The sequence below is a fragment of the Pelecanus crispus genome, chromosome 2, assembly GCF_030463565.1.
Source record: "Pelecanus crispus isolate bPelCri1 chromosome 2, bPelCri1.pri, whole genome shotgun sequence".
NCBI lineage: Eukaryota > Metazoa > Chordata > Aves > Pelecaniformes > Pelecanidae > Pelecanus > Pelecanus crispus.
The window spans coordinates 2,020,046-2,034,425 of record NC_134644.1 but is presented as its reverse complement, the minus strand read 5'-3'; positions in this window follow the sequence as shown (position 1 = coordinate 2,034,425).

The following is a 14,380-nucleotide window of genomic DNA, read 5'->3' as shown; positions in this document are numbered from 1 at the left end:
AGAACTTATTTTTACTAGCCCCTGGCATGAAACAACAGGAACAACTGAAAGACACAAAAGGAAAATAACATAAGCTAAACCACAACACTCTCTCATTAATGGATGTAAACGACCCAGAAAGCTGTCTGGCAGATGCTCTCCAAACCACTTGCAGTCCTGAAGAGATCAGAAAGGCACAAGCAATTTTTCCTTTGGAAATTCCTCGCCAGCTGACAGGTGTGTGTCAGTACTTGTGCAAAGGCAGAAAGACTTCTTAGCTTTTTCAGTTGAAATACTCTCAATTAATGCTGTAACGTAACGATTTTGTAACGATTATATTTCTTTTGGCTAAAGGAGCTTCGTAACTTAATTTCTTTATCCATCACAATTCTTTCTTTTCCAACTAGCAGACAAAAAGGGAACACAAGATGGACCATTTCTCTGTCTGTGCTTCTAACTTAGAAGGGTAAGCAGAACCCTGATTGAAAAAAAGATGGAGAAACACTGCTGTAAAGGCTAAGCAATCAGGAATCCAAGAGGAATGGGTGCTGGTTTTCAGCTGGAGAATATAGCTTTACTAAAATTGATTGTTTGTCTCCAGCAACTCTGTGGAAACCCCCCAAAAATGGATTTCCATTCCTGATATCCACCACCAGGTCACCTGTTTCTGGGTATCCTGGCTCGTGGCATCTTTCTTGGCTACTAATGGCAAACCAAGAATCTATAAGGGCCAGCTCCCAGGCTGGGAAGTGCTCAGTTCAACAGATATCCTCAGAACATCTGGGCATTTATGAATTAATTTTCTGGGCACCACCACAATTCAGTAAATAACCTTTTCAAGAAGGACTGGAATAAGAAAGTTTGAGCTGGAGTCTATTACCCCATTTTTTTCACCTCCCGAAAGCTGACCTCTAAAACAAATCGGATGAATCATCACCCTACCTTCCCTCTTTAATCTATGGAAAAATATCAGTGCCCTCACAGGTTGATTCATGCCTCTCAAGTGTTTAAGTACAGACCCTGGGAAGTTCCTGTGCATCTCAGATATACGACTTTCATAAAGCTGGAGTGGAGTGGGATTTATTCCCCCATAAGCAATATGGTGTGAGTGCCACAGAAAACCTATTGCTACCCTGCATTTCTCAGAGCAGCAGTTATGAACTAAGGAGAAAAAAAAAAAAGGCCAAACTAAATAAATTTTTAAAAAGAAGAAGAAGGAAGGAAGGAAGGAAGGAAGGAAGGAAGGAAGGAAGGAAGGAAGGAAGGAAGGAAGGAAGGAAGGAAGGAAGGAAGGAAGGAAGGAAGGAAGGAAGGAAGGAAGGAAGGAAGGAAGGAAGGAGAAAGAAAGAGAGAGAGACAGAGAGAGAAAACAAAGAAACTAACAAACAGCAAGTGTCAAGGTTCAACTACACTATATGGTCCCCCATGAAATAAAAGTATATTTTGATATAGCATTCTTGACCAGGAACTGAAAAGGGCTGTTTGGAGGAAAGAAGAGCTTATAAACTAGTTTCAAGTAGAAATTAAATTGTTTACATTGTTGGAGAACTGGGATGAGCTTCCAGAGGAAGGAGGAAGTGTCTGGGGTTTAAATGGTTTTTATTCTGATTACAAATATTAGTCTTCCAGGGAGATCTTGCTGAGTACACAGGATTCCTCCGCCGCACATAGGGGAAGTAATAAACTGGTGGTTTAGATATTGCAGGTTCTCATCATGTTTCAGCAGAGAACAAAGGGAGACAGCATCTGGATGCACAAATGCTATCTCAGTGAGAATAAAATATAATAAGATACCTGAGAAAAAAGAAAGGGGAAGGGGAGGGAAAGGGGGAAGTAGAAAGAGAAGAGGAAGGGGATGAAGAAGAAGGTAAAGGAAAGGGAAAGGGAAGAAAAAAAAAGTCCTGTAAGACTTCGATTCAGTCCTTTATGTTGGTGTATCTATGTGATGTTTAGCAGATTCCCAGGCTGTTAAATGAGGTCATTACTGTTCTTCTTCCCATATCGTCTCAATTCAAAGCAAACATGTTAGATCTCTCTCTTTCCCTCTTGCTCAGTGCTTTGCCTTTGCCATTACTGAATTTGATCTCGTTGCTTAGGCCCAGTCCTTCCAGGTGATGAATATTACTCTGAACTCTCCTGTGAGTTCTCCCCTTCCAAACTTGGTGTTGGACTAAATTTTAGCAGTTTAAGTTGCTCAGAAAAATGCTAAATAAGTCTCCACGGCAGGAAGACTATTTGATCTTCTGTCCTGGCTGGCAGCAAATCTGTATTAAGTTGTCATGACAATTATCTTCACTCCAGTGTGAATATTTAAGTGCCAAAAAAAAAAAAAAAAAACCACCACAAAAATAATAATAAAAAAAATTGATTTAGACTCTGAGTAAGATTCGTCTACCCTAAGTTGAGTGTCTAAAAGACAGACAAAAAATGCTGAGCCAGTAACCCTAGGTTGTCCTTACAGTCAGAGGAGAGAAATGGGCACCTGCAGAGTGCAATTTTTCCCATCTTAAGCTCAGTGTCTAAAATGGGTGAGATTAATTATTCCTGGACACTCCTCTTTATCTACCTCAGGGTGACTGGCTCAGAAACAAATACCAAATGCATATCTAATATGAGGAAGATGAATACTGCCTTGATATTTCTGAGTTTGCTTAGGACAGCATCGTATGAGGCAGTGCCAAATGCTTTGTCAGAAGCAAGACATAACACAGCCTCCTATTCCTCCCTGATCCCATTATCTTGTCAAAACTGAAAGTATATTAGTTTGACACGATCTGTTCTTGACAGATCCATAGTGGTTGTTTTTCATCACCATATTAGTACTTCCAAGTGCTTACGAATTTATAATTCATTCATACCAGTAACTTCCCGAGACCTGAAGTCAGGCAACACCACTTGCACCTTCCCTGACCCTCCTTTTTTCCTCTGTATGAAGATCAGTTGTGCCTCTGCTTTTCTCCAGTCAACTGAGATTTCCCCCTAATCTAATCTAATCTAAACTAACCTAATCTAATCTACCAAGTTATTCTTTACCTAACCCTCTCCTTACCCTCTTCTACTCTTCCAGATAAAATACAGTTTTTTGAAGTATCTTATCATAAAAATACTGGGCTTTTATGCAAATAAAATGCAAAGAAGCCTCAGAATATTTCAGTCTTCTGGAGTCTCATTTCAATGGAGTAATAAGCTTATCTTAACTGCTTATTTTCTTATTATTTACATATTCACAGGTTCTCCTCTACCAGTTTTCTCTTTTGGGAGGTGGGGGGAGACACCACATAAGTAGGAATTCACTTTTCAGCTCTAGCACTCCCATTTGTATCCTAAAATGCTTGCATAACTCAATTATGTTCAATTTTGCACTTTTGTTCCCACTCCAAGCATCTCTGGAGACAATCTAATTCCCACACTAAAAAGTTTCAAAAAAGAAGGAGTAGAAAATATTTCAGTTAGAGACACAAACTTTCTAATTCCTCTCAGAACTTTTATTCATTGTCTTCAAACTGCCTCACATGATAGCTGGTGCCAGAGATTTATAGACCTGTAAAAGAATCTAAAAACAGCGTGGCAGATTTTGCCCTGGACTCGTAATGGATTTTTTCTCACAATTCCACATCCAGATGATTTAATGAAACAAAAGAGTGCAATAGTAGATTTATATTACATTGGTATTTCAAGGTCCTGGCAGTCATATTACTTGGTATAGTGGGGATAGGCAGAAAGACACTTCCAACTTTAAATTATTTTTCTACTGCACAAGATCAAATCAGCTAGCATTCTCCCCAGCTTAACAACTTTGAGCTGAGGTACAGGAAATTCAAGTGTCTCTTTCCTGTTGTGAACGTCCTTCCAATCTTAATGATTCCTAGTTTTTACTTTCATTATAAATGATCCAGCCACCAAGCCGGGAGGCGTGGGGTTGCTACTCTGCCCTTAACTGGTTTAGTGGTGGACTTGGCAGTGTGAGGTGAATGGTTGGACTGGATGATCTTAAAGGGCTTTGCCAACCTGAACGATTCTAGGATTCTCTGATTCTCTGATTCTCTGGGTCCATCATGCAGTCCTGGAGAAGTCAGCTATTATTCCCCTGTAAATGAAGAGTAGGCTGCTACTGTCTCCCAGTCTTGGAAAAAAAAAAATAATAAAAATTCTTTCACTTTCTCCTCCCAGAACATGTTTGAAATCTCTCCTGTTTTCTGCTGGCTCTCCTCCAGGCACTTTCCGGTTTGCCTAGATGTTATTCTGCAATCTTTTCCTAAGAGCAGGCACTCCACTCAGATTGACTGAGACCCTTGGGACCAGCTTTACCATCTCACTTAGCGAATGGCCACTTGAGGGATGCTTCAGACAGTCATGGTGTCTGCCCCACAGGTGGCTGAGCGAGGTGAGGTGCTGCAGTGATAGCGTGACACTTCCTTCCAGCCCCGACTGCCGGGCTTATGTCAGGTAATGAAAAGGAACAGGCATGTCTTATGTGTACACAGCAGGATTCAGAGCATCTACAGGAAGCCCGGAGCATCCAGGTGCCCCTTGAGACATTCTCAGTGTGGTGCCACTTCTACGCTACTGTGTTGGAAAAGGCTTACCTACTGGCTGTGTTGGAAAAGGCTTACCTACTGGTTTTGAACCAGAAACCACGCTCCAAAGACTAACCTGCTGGGTTTCACGTCAAGAGTGGCTCCCACCTCTCGTTCCTGACTCCACACCATCACATTCCCCTGCAGCTCATCCCAGATCTCACCTGCTGGAACAGCTTTGTTCAGCGTCATGACCCCACGTACTTGAAGATATGAGCTGCCCTTTTCTGAGCTGCTGGCCAGGTCATGGAGGAGGAGAGATGATGCAGTGAAGAGCAATGGCAGAGGGAAAGAAAATGAGCAGAACCAGGTTTGAAAGCAATGCTGCTACAAGGCACGTCCCTCTCTGCAGCGCTGTGGCTCTCCCCAGTGACGTGGTATCCTTCCCCTCCAAATTACAGGTCCCATTTACATGGTGGGAGAGGAGAAATTTAAGATACCAGTCCTAGTGATCACTTCTAGGTCATAATCAATTATTTCTAAGTGAGGGACAAGTGCCTTTTGTTTCAGCAGCCATGTCATATTCTAGTCGTTACACTTGGCCTGGAGAAACGATGCTTCTTCACCAGCTGACATAATTCAATTTTAGACGTACCTCTCAAGAAAGATGAGCAAACGAAGAGCAGGGGGAGCAGAGCAGAAATCAGGGTTTCTGTGCTCTTATAGTTTTTTAATTTCTTTTTTATGTATTTTATTTTTCTACATGTTAATTTTATTTATATCTATTTCTTTATATATTTAACTATATTTTATATTTTCATAAATTTAAATACATTGTATATATTTACTTCTATATTAAAAAGTCCCATTTGATATATAAAAAATCAGAACTGGGGAGAGAATAAATTCCAGACCTTCCTTAGTATGTAGGGTTTAGTTTCATCTTTCCTGATTTTAGAGGTAGAAGTCGTTTCATTTAACTTCAGGGTCTTGAGTCAGTTGGTTCAACATAGGTGCCTGGTTACACCTGAGATGCCTTGGACACCAGTAGTGTTGGCAGATACAGTAGGCAGTTATGTCATCCCACTTTCTTAAGCAAAGTACGTCTTTTTCTCAAAAGCTACAACTTTATCTCCGTTCCGGACTGAATCTACTTTTACCTGCCAGAGAAGCGAGCTTGGATTGATTCTTTTTTCTTTTCCAACATTGACCAAATAAAGGCTATTTTCTTCCATACTAACATGTTTCAGAACAGCCTTTGGCTGACTCGTCTTCTGACACTTGGTAGAAGCAGGACTGCCAAGTGCTGGCTTTTCTGAATGCTTTCAGCTTCGAATTGGGTGGGAGGGGAAGAGATGGGCTATTCTGGTTCCTTCCTGCAAAGTGCACCTTCAGCACAACAGCAGGCCAGCTTCCTCGTGAACCTAGCTCCAGTTGAGAGAATTAGTAATCTTCTTCTTTTGCCACTGTCAAGTTTTTCCAAGTTTCTTCATTTTTATTTAGGAGGAAAACGGGAGAAATGGTGAAGTTCCAGGTAGCTTTTAACAAAGGTGCAAGAGGACCATTGTTCATTGCATTGATCTTGCAGGGGAAAAGAATCGTTTTGCTTCATTAGCTAAGAAAATAAAACCAGAGTTATTTATGATGAAAAAAATGCACAGAATGATGACCTAACCACAAAATTTTTGTGCAGAAGGCTCAGTGACTTGGCAGGAAGTCTCTGTCCTTGAACAGATCCTCTCATGTTTACTACTTCAGAGAAACTGTCATCATATGCTCTTTAAAAACTTTAGAGCTTTTCTGATAAATGTGAGACTCATAGAAAAGGGGATTTCTCTTACGAGTCTATATGATATGAATGGAAAAAAACAAAGGTTTTCAGCCCACAAGCACTACTTTCAGTCTTGTTTTCTGAACACCTCCTTCCAGGCTTCTCTGTAAAAAATATTTGCATGTTTTTCCAATCGCATCTATGGTCTATGAGAAGAAAGCATGCTCATCTAAAAATCTACCTTATTTATAATCTTTGACCATCTCTCTTGCACCAGCCCTGCTACTGATTTTTGAGGCAAAGCTCCTGTGGCTGTTGCAAGACTTCCCATGGCAGGTAAAATTGGTTTCCCATCAATAATTGGATGTGTGAATAAGGACAGAGCTGGGACTGGGACAGCGGTGACTTCTTCAGGTCTGGAAATCAGGTGGGAATGAGGTACAACCCAGGCAAGTGAGGAGGGTTTTCTAAGGATGAGAGGTGGGATATGGGACATTCACAAGCAGCATCATGGAAGCAGTTTCTGTTGTACCGGAGCCAGCTGGTATTTGCTGTTACACTGACCAAAAGGCCAAAGAAAAACTCAGGACTAAGTTCCCGCAAAGCAGAAAGAACGTTCAGGGAGGGACGCCAGCCAAAAGAGCCCCTTCCTCTTCCTCACCCTGGAGACACCTCCACAAGGAGAGCTCATGATCTGGGGCACGGTGATCCCAAGGAGCTGTACAGCTTGCCCAGCTGGAGTATCCTTCCTGAGCCAGACTTGAGAGTCATTCTCTGGAGGCAATGGTGGCATAGGGAGCTTGGATATGTGTCAGCCTGGTCCAGGCAACACTCCGAGCAACTTCCAGCAGCTCCTGGTGAACTGCGCAGGTAGGGAATACAAAGGATTCAGTGATTCCTGATCACATCCCGCTCCCCAACTTTGCCTCCCGCCAAGTCCTGTGGCAAGTCTTACGCAAAAGGCCAAGCCAGCCCTACAGTCAAAGGGGAAATGGGGCCCTATTTCACTCTGCCTGGATCCCCAGGACAACAACAACAGCAAAAAAAACAAAACAAAACAAAACAAAACAAACAAACCAAAACAAAACAAAACCACACACACAAAGAAAAGAAGAGCTGCTCATTAAAACTACACAGATTTTACTGTGTAAATTATGTTTAAAAATCTGTTCCGAGTAGCTGGTGGCACTTCTTCCACGCTTTAGTTTCTTATTTCTATTTAAAATAAAATATTCATATGAAGTGCTAACAAGTCACAATGCGAGAAGGATATTATCTCCACTCCTGCAAGACCAGCTTGATTTTTACTGTGTTTCCCCCACCTTCACCGCCAGCTCTGCAGGTTGCAGGCTGTCACCTTTGAACGCTTATCAGAGCTGAAATGGACTGTGAACTCTGGGGAAAGCTCACCCCAAGCGCCCCACACACTCAGCCAAACAGGCTCACCAGAGATAAATAGAGCTTTATGAGGGCAAGACACTAAATACTGGTTTATGGTCCCAGGAAACAGGTTACAAGCTCAGCAACTGTAAAAAAAAAAAAAAAAAAAAAAAAAAAATCCCTCATCATTCCCCCATCTGACTCAGCAAGGGTCTCTCTTACAGTTAGTGATAAGGTGATTCCAGCTTCCGTCATGCCGCTTGCACAGGCTCTTTGCACGCCGGCTCTGAGCACGCTCCAGCCACTGCTGCAGAGTCTGCGAGCTCAGGCTCGCATCTGCGATCGAAAAAAAAAATAAGTATTACTTACAAAGAACACCTTGTCCAGTAGCAACTGGACACAATCAAAATTCAGAGGGTCCCTGCAGCTGCAGCGTGCTGCGGTTTTGATGCTGCTGGAGTGGGAGAAGCCATCCCATCCTGCAATACGCAGGCAGCTCTGCTTCAGACTCTCTCATCCACAAGCTCTCGAAGAAGTTTGAGATGCGAGTCAGGCTCCCTGTTATAGACCGACTTCTCCAGCTGTTGTAACTCCACGACGGTCCACCAAAGCTGCCTCGAGCCATGCCAGCAAAGGATCTGGCCCACTTATTTACATGCATGACTGTGGTGCGGCTGGCAGCTGTGAAAGGGCTCATTTGGAAGGCAGCGTGGCTGGGATCAACATCACGTAAGCGATAATGTGCTAATCAGACCTTCTTCTGTTGAAGGAACGCTTCCACCTCGTCGTTCCATGCTGGCAGCTTTCTTCTGCAAAGCTTGCCAAATTGTTTCAGCCCCTGGCAGTCTCAGAGAGGTTTTTATTGCTCACCTCTGAACTGGAGTTTTCTCTTGGTTCTGACTGTGCATCGGATGGCAACATGAAAAAAGGACAATTTGATTCAAGCCCAGAGACGTCCAGTCTGTCACACACATGGCAAGGGAGGGAAAAATAATTTTTAAAAAGAGTAAAAAAAGACCTTGTGCATATGGAGAAAAGTATGCAGGCTTGAGACACTTGCTTCTCTCTCAGGGTGGGAATGAGATTGGTCAGTGGTATGCAGAAATCACTGAAATCACTAAACTGTGATGAGCAGCAGGCAACTGTAGTTCACAGTACACATGTGTAGTTCACAACTACATGTGAAATCTAGTGCAAATCCTCTCAACTCACGTTGCTACTTTGAAAGATGGAGCTGGTAAATCACAAAAGACCTTCCTTCCTCCCTAGGAAGGAAGAAAAAGAGAACAAGCCAGAAGTGGCCTCCATTGCTGCTCTGCAAGGAAGATAAAGCCATGGTGAATGACCTGAAAGGCAAATCATCAGTCACCAGCATGGAGGAAACCTCATCTGGTAAAGACATGAGTTTCAGTGCTCACCCTGTTCCTTGTTCTGTTCACCTTCCCAAGTGTTTCTCCCCACAGCAGAGAGGTGAAGTAGTAGACCAGACAGTGCTGAATGCTGATGACTTCTGCCCAGCCTGAAGACTGAGGGATTGACACAAGATGGTGCAAGTTAGAGCTGCATTTCCCAGTCCTACCCCTGCTCCAGAGCCCAGACTCTGATCTCCATCCTGCCCATGTCCACCCGGGCTCATAGCATCAGCTCAGGTCAGGCCTACAGCAAGGAAAGCAACAGAAGAAGAGTAAGAGAAGAGCCCAGGACACTTTGCAGAGCCCATCTGTCCCACCTGCTCATCAGGAGTTCACCAAAGGCTGGCATTTCCAGGGTTGTCTAGAAGAGGAGAGGCTGGGAGACAGGCACCCATATCCCCTCATCATTACAAAAATGCAACTAAATAGAGGCCAAGACCCATGGCTTAGGAAGATGGTCCATGACATACCTGCATGCCTTCAGTCCTGTTACACAGAATTGCTCAGAAAAGCTCAGAAAGGACTGAATCAAACCTGTTTCATAATGAAAAATTGAAGAGCACAGCTTCGTTTCTGCTGAAGGTCACTGCCTGAAGCCACTGGCTACTGTCTCTGCTGCTGGTTTCTTTGCTAGCCCAGCTGTTAGTCACCTGGTCTGCTTAAGATAGAAAATGCCTCCAGATCTGACTGTTGTCAAGAGAGATCACTTCTTCACCTCCAACACTCCTTTGTCTGCCTTAAACCAAGCCCTCAACCCCACATGCCTCATCTCCTTCCTATCCCAAACCAGAGTTTCAGCCTTTGTGATCCTCCTTCTGCTACACTTTCTGCATCTTCTCATGCAGGGCACCCAACCCCATGGAGATGACTCACTGCCAGCTACCCAGATCAGGACCCCATGGCGTGACCCAGAAACCTCCTCTTTCACCACTCCAGCTGCTGGTGGCTGTATGCACCACTTCCCAGGTCTGCCCAGTTTCCATATGCACAGATAGAGGTACCCTGTTGACTGGAGACATTCAAGATCTCAGGCATACATTTCCCACTGGAAGGAGTTACCACTGAGAATGAAGGTGATAGGTGGAAGTCAGCGTAGATGCCTCATCCCATGAATTTCAGGTTCATTAGACTTTTGTCCCATCTCATTGTCCTCCTGAATACAGCACACAAACCATTTAGCACGTTTGTAGTCCCTGGATAATAGCTCAGGAAGGGACACAGGCCTGAAAGAAGACCCACATGTTGGCTATGCCACCTTGTAAACCATTACCACAAAGTGTTAGAAGATGCGTACAGTCTCTTTAGTCCACCCCTGACTACAGATCACAAGCAGTCCTGCATACTCCTACCTAGAGAGCTAAAAAGCCTTTGCAGAGAAAAGTAAGCTACTTTTTTAACTTATTTTTAGGTTTCTCCTATATATAAACATCTTTTTTTTGACTAAGATTAATATTTTTGCTTAGGTTGATTTCCTATCACATGGAGGCAGGGAAGCAGGGCTTAGAAGGAATCAAAACAAAACAGAAAACTGCTGAAACCCAAAATATTCTTCTAGGAAGTGTTTTAACAGTTTAGACTCTCACTTTCAGTTCTTCATGAGGATTCATTGGTTGTTCACTCAGGCTGTATAGGAAAAACAAGTGTGTTTTCCTTGTCTCACTCACTTGCAGGGCAGTCTTGTTCCTTGAGTGAGGATGTAATCTGCCATCCCTGGAAGCCGAGACGCCAAGATGGGTTGGCTTTCTGGAGACGATCTCCTAGGGAAACCCTACTGTGAAGGCTGAGAGTAGTGGTGACTGTCTGAAAGGTTGTCAGTGGAGCAGTAGGAAAGAGCAGGACAGAGACCTATTTAGGTCAAACAGCCTACCCATCCTGATACTCGGATTCCTTTCTGCTTGACAAAAGGAGCCCAAAGTTTGTCTCACTTATCTGACTGCATCATTCACATTGCTGATAGAGTCATAGAATCATAGAATCATTTAGGTTGGAAAAGACCTTTAAGATCATCCAGTCCAACCATTAACCTACACTACCAAGTCCACCATTAAACGATGTCCCCAGGCACCACATCTACACGTCTTTTAAATACCTCCAAGGATTGTGACTCAGCCACTTCCCTGGGCAGCCTGTTCCAGTGCTTGACAACCCTTTCAGTGAAGGAATTTTTTCTAATATCCAATCTAAACCTCCCCTGGCACAACTTGAGCCCATTTCCTCTCATCCTATCGCTGGTTCCTTGGGAGAAGAGCCCAACCCGCCCCCTCCCTGCCCCCTCCTGCCAGGAGCTGCAGAGCGATCAGGTCTCCCCTCAGCCTCCTCTTCTCCAGGCTGAACACCCCCAGCTCCCTCAGCCGCTCCCCACCAGCCCTGTGCTCCACACCCTGCCCCAGCTCCGCTGCCCTTCTCTGGACATGCTCCAGCACCCCAATGTCCTCCTTGTGCTGAGGGGCCCAAAACTGGACACAGCATTCCAGGTGCGGCCTCACCAGTGCCGAGCACAGGGGGCCGATCCCTGCCCTGCTCCTGCTGGCCACACTATTCCTGACACAAGCCAGGATGCTGTTGGCCTTCTTGGCCACCTGGGCACACTGCTGGCTCATGTTCAGCCGCTGTCGACCAACACCCCCAGGTCCTTTTCGGCCAGGCAGCTTTCCAGCCACTCTTCCCCAAGCCTGCAGCGCTGCATGGGGTTGTTGTGACCCAAGTGCAGGACCCGGCACTTGCCCTTGTTGAACCTCATACAGTTGGCCTCGGCCCATTGGTCCAGCCTGTCCAGATCCCCTTGTAGAGCCATCCTACCCTCCAGCAGATCAATGCTCCCACCCAGCTTGGTGTCATCTGCAAACTTACTGAGGGTGCATTTGATCCCCTCGTCTAAACCCTTGATAAAGATATTAAAGAGAACTGGCCCCAATACTGAGCCCTGAGGAACACCACTTGTGACCGCCCACCAACTGGATTTAATTCCATTCACCCTAACTCTGATAACGATAGGCAGATGCATGTCTGGTCTGTTGTGAAGCCAAATACCACATTTGCAGCAGATAGTCCTAGATAAAAAAACAACCCCCTTTTTCAGTTTAGCAAATTGGGTCTGTGTTGGTCTGGATGCTACTGAGTGAGAACATCTATAATAGCATTTTCAATGCATTTTGGCACCTCTTAGGTGCTCTTGAGTCCATGTCCATACACTCATCTCTAACACCTTCCTCTATTCCACCTCTTTTCTCACACCTCCTTTCTGATGACATGAAAGCCCTGCAAGGAGACTTCAACTGAGCCATTGATTTTGGGGCTGAATGTTTAGCTTTGCCCTTCCTTTCCCACAAAGCAGATCTTCAGGCAAGACTATCCAAGGCATAAGGAGCTTTGAAGCAGGATAGTCTCATCCAGGTCACAGAAGTGTTTGACAGCAAGGATGTGGAGGTCCTGACCTCCACTGGCAATAACAATACGGGCTCTTTGCTGTGGTAACACTGCACCACAGATAAACTGAGGCAGCAAGAACTAAACTATGGAGGGGCTCATGACTTACCCTCAGGACCCTCATCTGTATTTTCATTTTGCTTTAACAGAGCTTTTCACCTTGGATTTTGTCCATAACACCCAGAACAGCTGTTTCCTTTAAGAGCCAACAAAGAAGAAGCCATCGCACATCGCTTTTGCAATAATCTCAGCCAACAGTTAACGACTTCAGCCTTGTGCAAACAGCATCAGGCCTGAAGTATCAGGCCTTCTTTTTACTCCTTTTCTTGCTCACATTAAAAGAAAGCGGTGACATCAAAACTCTCTTCTTTGCAACACATATAAAACATCCAGCGAATATGGCCAGAAATCCATGATGGCCATTTGGCCCAATGCGCAAACCTGACTTGGCCAAAGGTCCTTCTTGTATATTTTGGCCTTGACTTTGCATAAAAAACATGAGGAATAGCCAAGTGGAAACAGGGCAAGAAAGGCCATCGCACTCTCTGCAACACTCGGTCTTTGGACTGACTTCTTAGACAATGAGGGATTTTTGCAGCATGGCTGCCAGCACCATCTGTGTCAGACCTTTCCCTCCCCAATCAATGGCTTCGGCTGACATAAGTCGTGATGTTTCACTGAACCTGAGTGACCCAGGAGAGAAAGGACAGGAGTTTTTTTTATCCAGAATGGGATTTCAGCTCCCGCAGAAGGAAAGCGTTCACCCAGCTGGGAAGAAAACAAGCCAGGGAGAGGGGAGGTTTATTATTTGGCTGTGTAAAAGATACCTACAATACAGAGCCTATTCACAATAGTGATCATTTCTGGGCAAAACCTTAGACAGTTTAAATTGATTTTGCCTTTTTTTTTTTTTTTTTTAACACTGTTTTACATGAGTAGAAGGATCTAAATGCGTTTGGAGAGGTTTGCTGTAAGATGTTAGAGAAACTCATTTCAACCCGTGCCATCCCCAAGGGTCTCCTTAAAATAGCAACATTACAAAGGCTTCTTTTAGTGCCGCATTCCTTCTTGGTTCATTATATACACGTTCATGGATACAATCTGAAAGAAAAACAAAACAAAACTTAGATGTCCAAATTACCTTTGCCTTGATAGCAATATAAGCCTGGGACAGATCTGCTAAGAGAATGGAGTCCACCGGTGGGAAGACTTCCAAGCAGGGACCTCACACACTCACACTCATCATCCCAAACAAAAGCAGGCATCTGGACATGCAGAATAATCCATCTCACCCTCAAAAGTTTGTAGAGAGAGAAAGAAACCTCTTGTAACCAGGGCAGAGAGCATACGCAGTGTCTGGGGATGATGGGAGATGACGAAAGCATTTTCCTGGAGCACCTGCTCAAACATAAACTACAGCAGTAGAGCTGTTTCTTGTCTGACCTTGCACAATTCCCAAGGATGGTAGGGCCTAAAACTGCAGGGCCTGATTGTCTGCACCCCACGAGTCAAGACAGGGACCCTTTTTATGTGGGGAAAGAACTGGACAGGTTGTTTTGGGGTCACGTGAATGGTGAAGATGCTCACATGTCCACCTCTGGTACTGGGAGTCCCTGGACATGATTCACTGTGGCTTTAGAAGACATCTGTATCAACCACCCACACAAGTCCAGCTCTTCAGCTCTGTCCTGCATTCCTGCTCTGCCCAGAGGATAGAGAAGAAGGTGATGAGGTGAGCAGGGTGGCATCCAAGGAGACCTCTCCTGTGTGTCTGAGCTCGTCTGCAGCAGTGGCAAAAATCTGCATGGGCGATGCTGAGTCGTGAACTGAACTTTAGATTCATTCTTCTGGCTGTGTCTGAGAGAGGGCTGGGGTTGTGGGGCAGCACCTTGCCT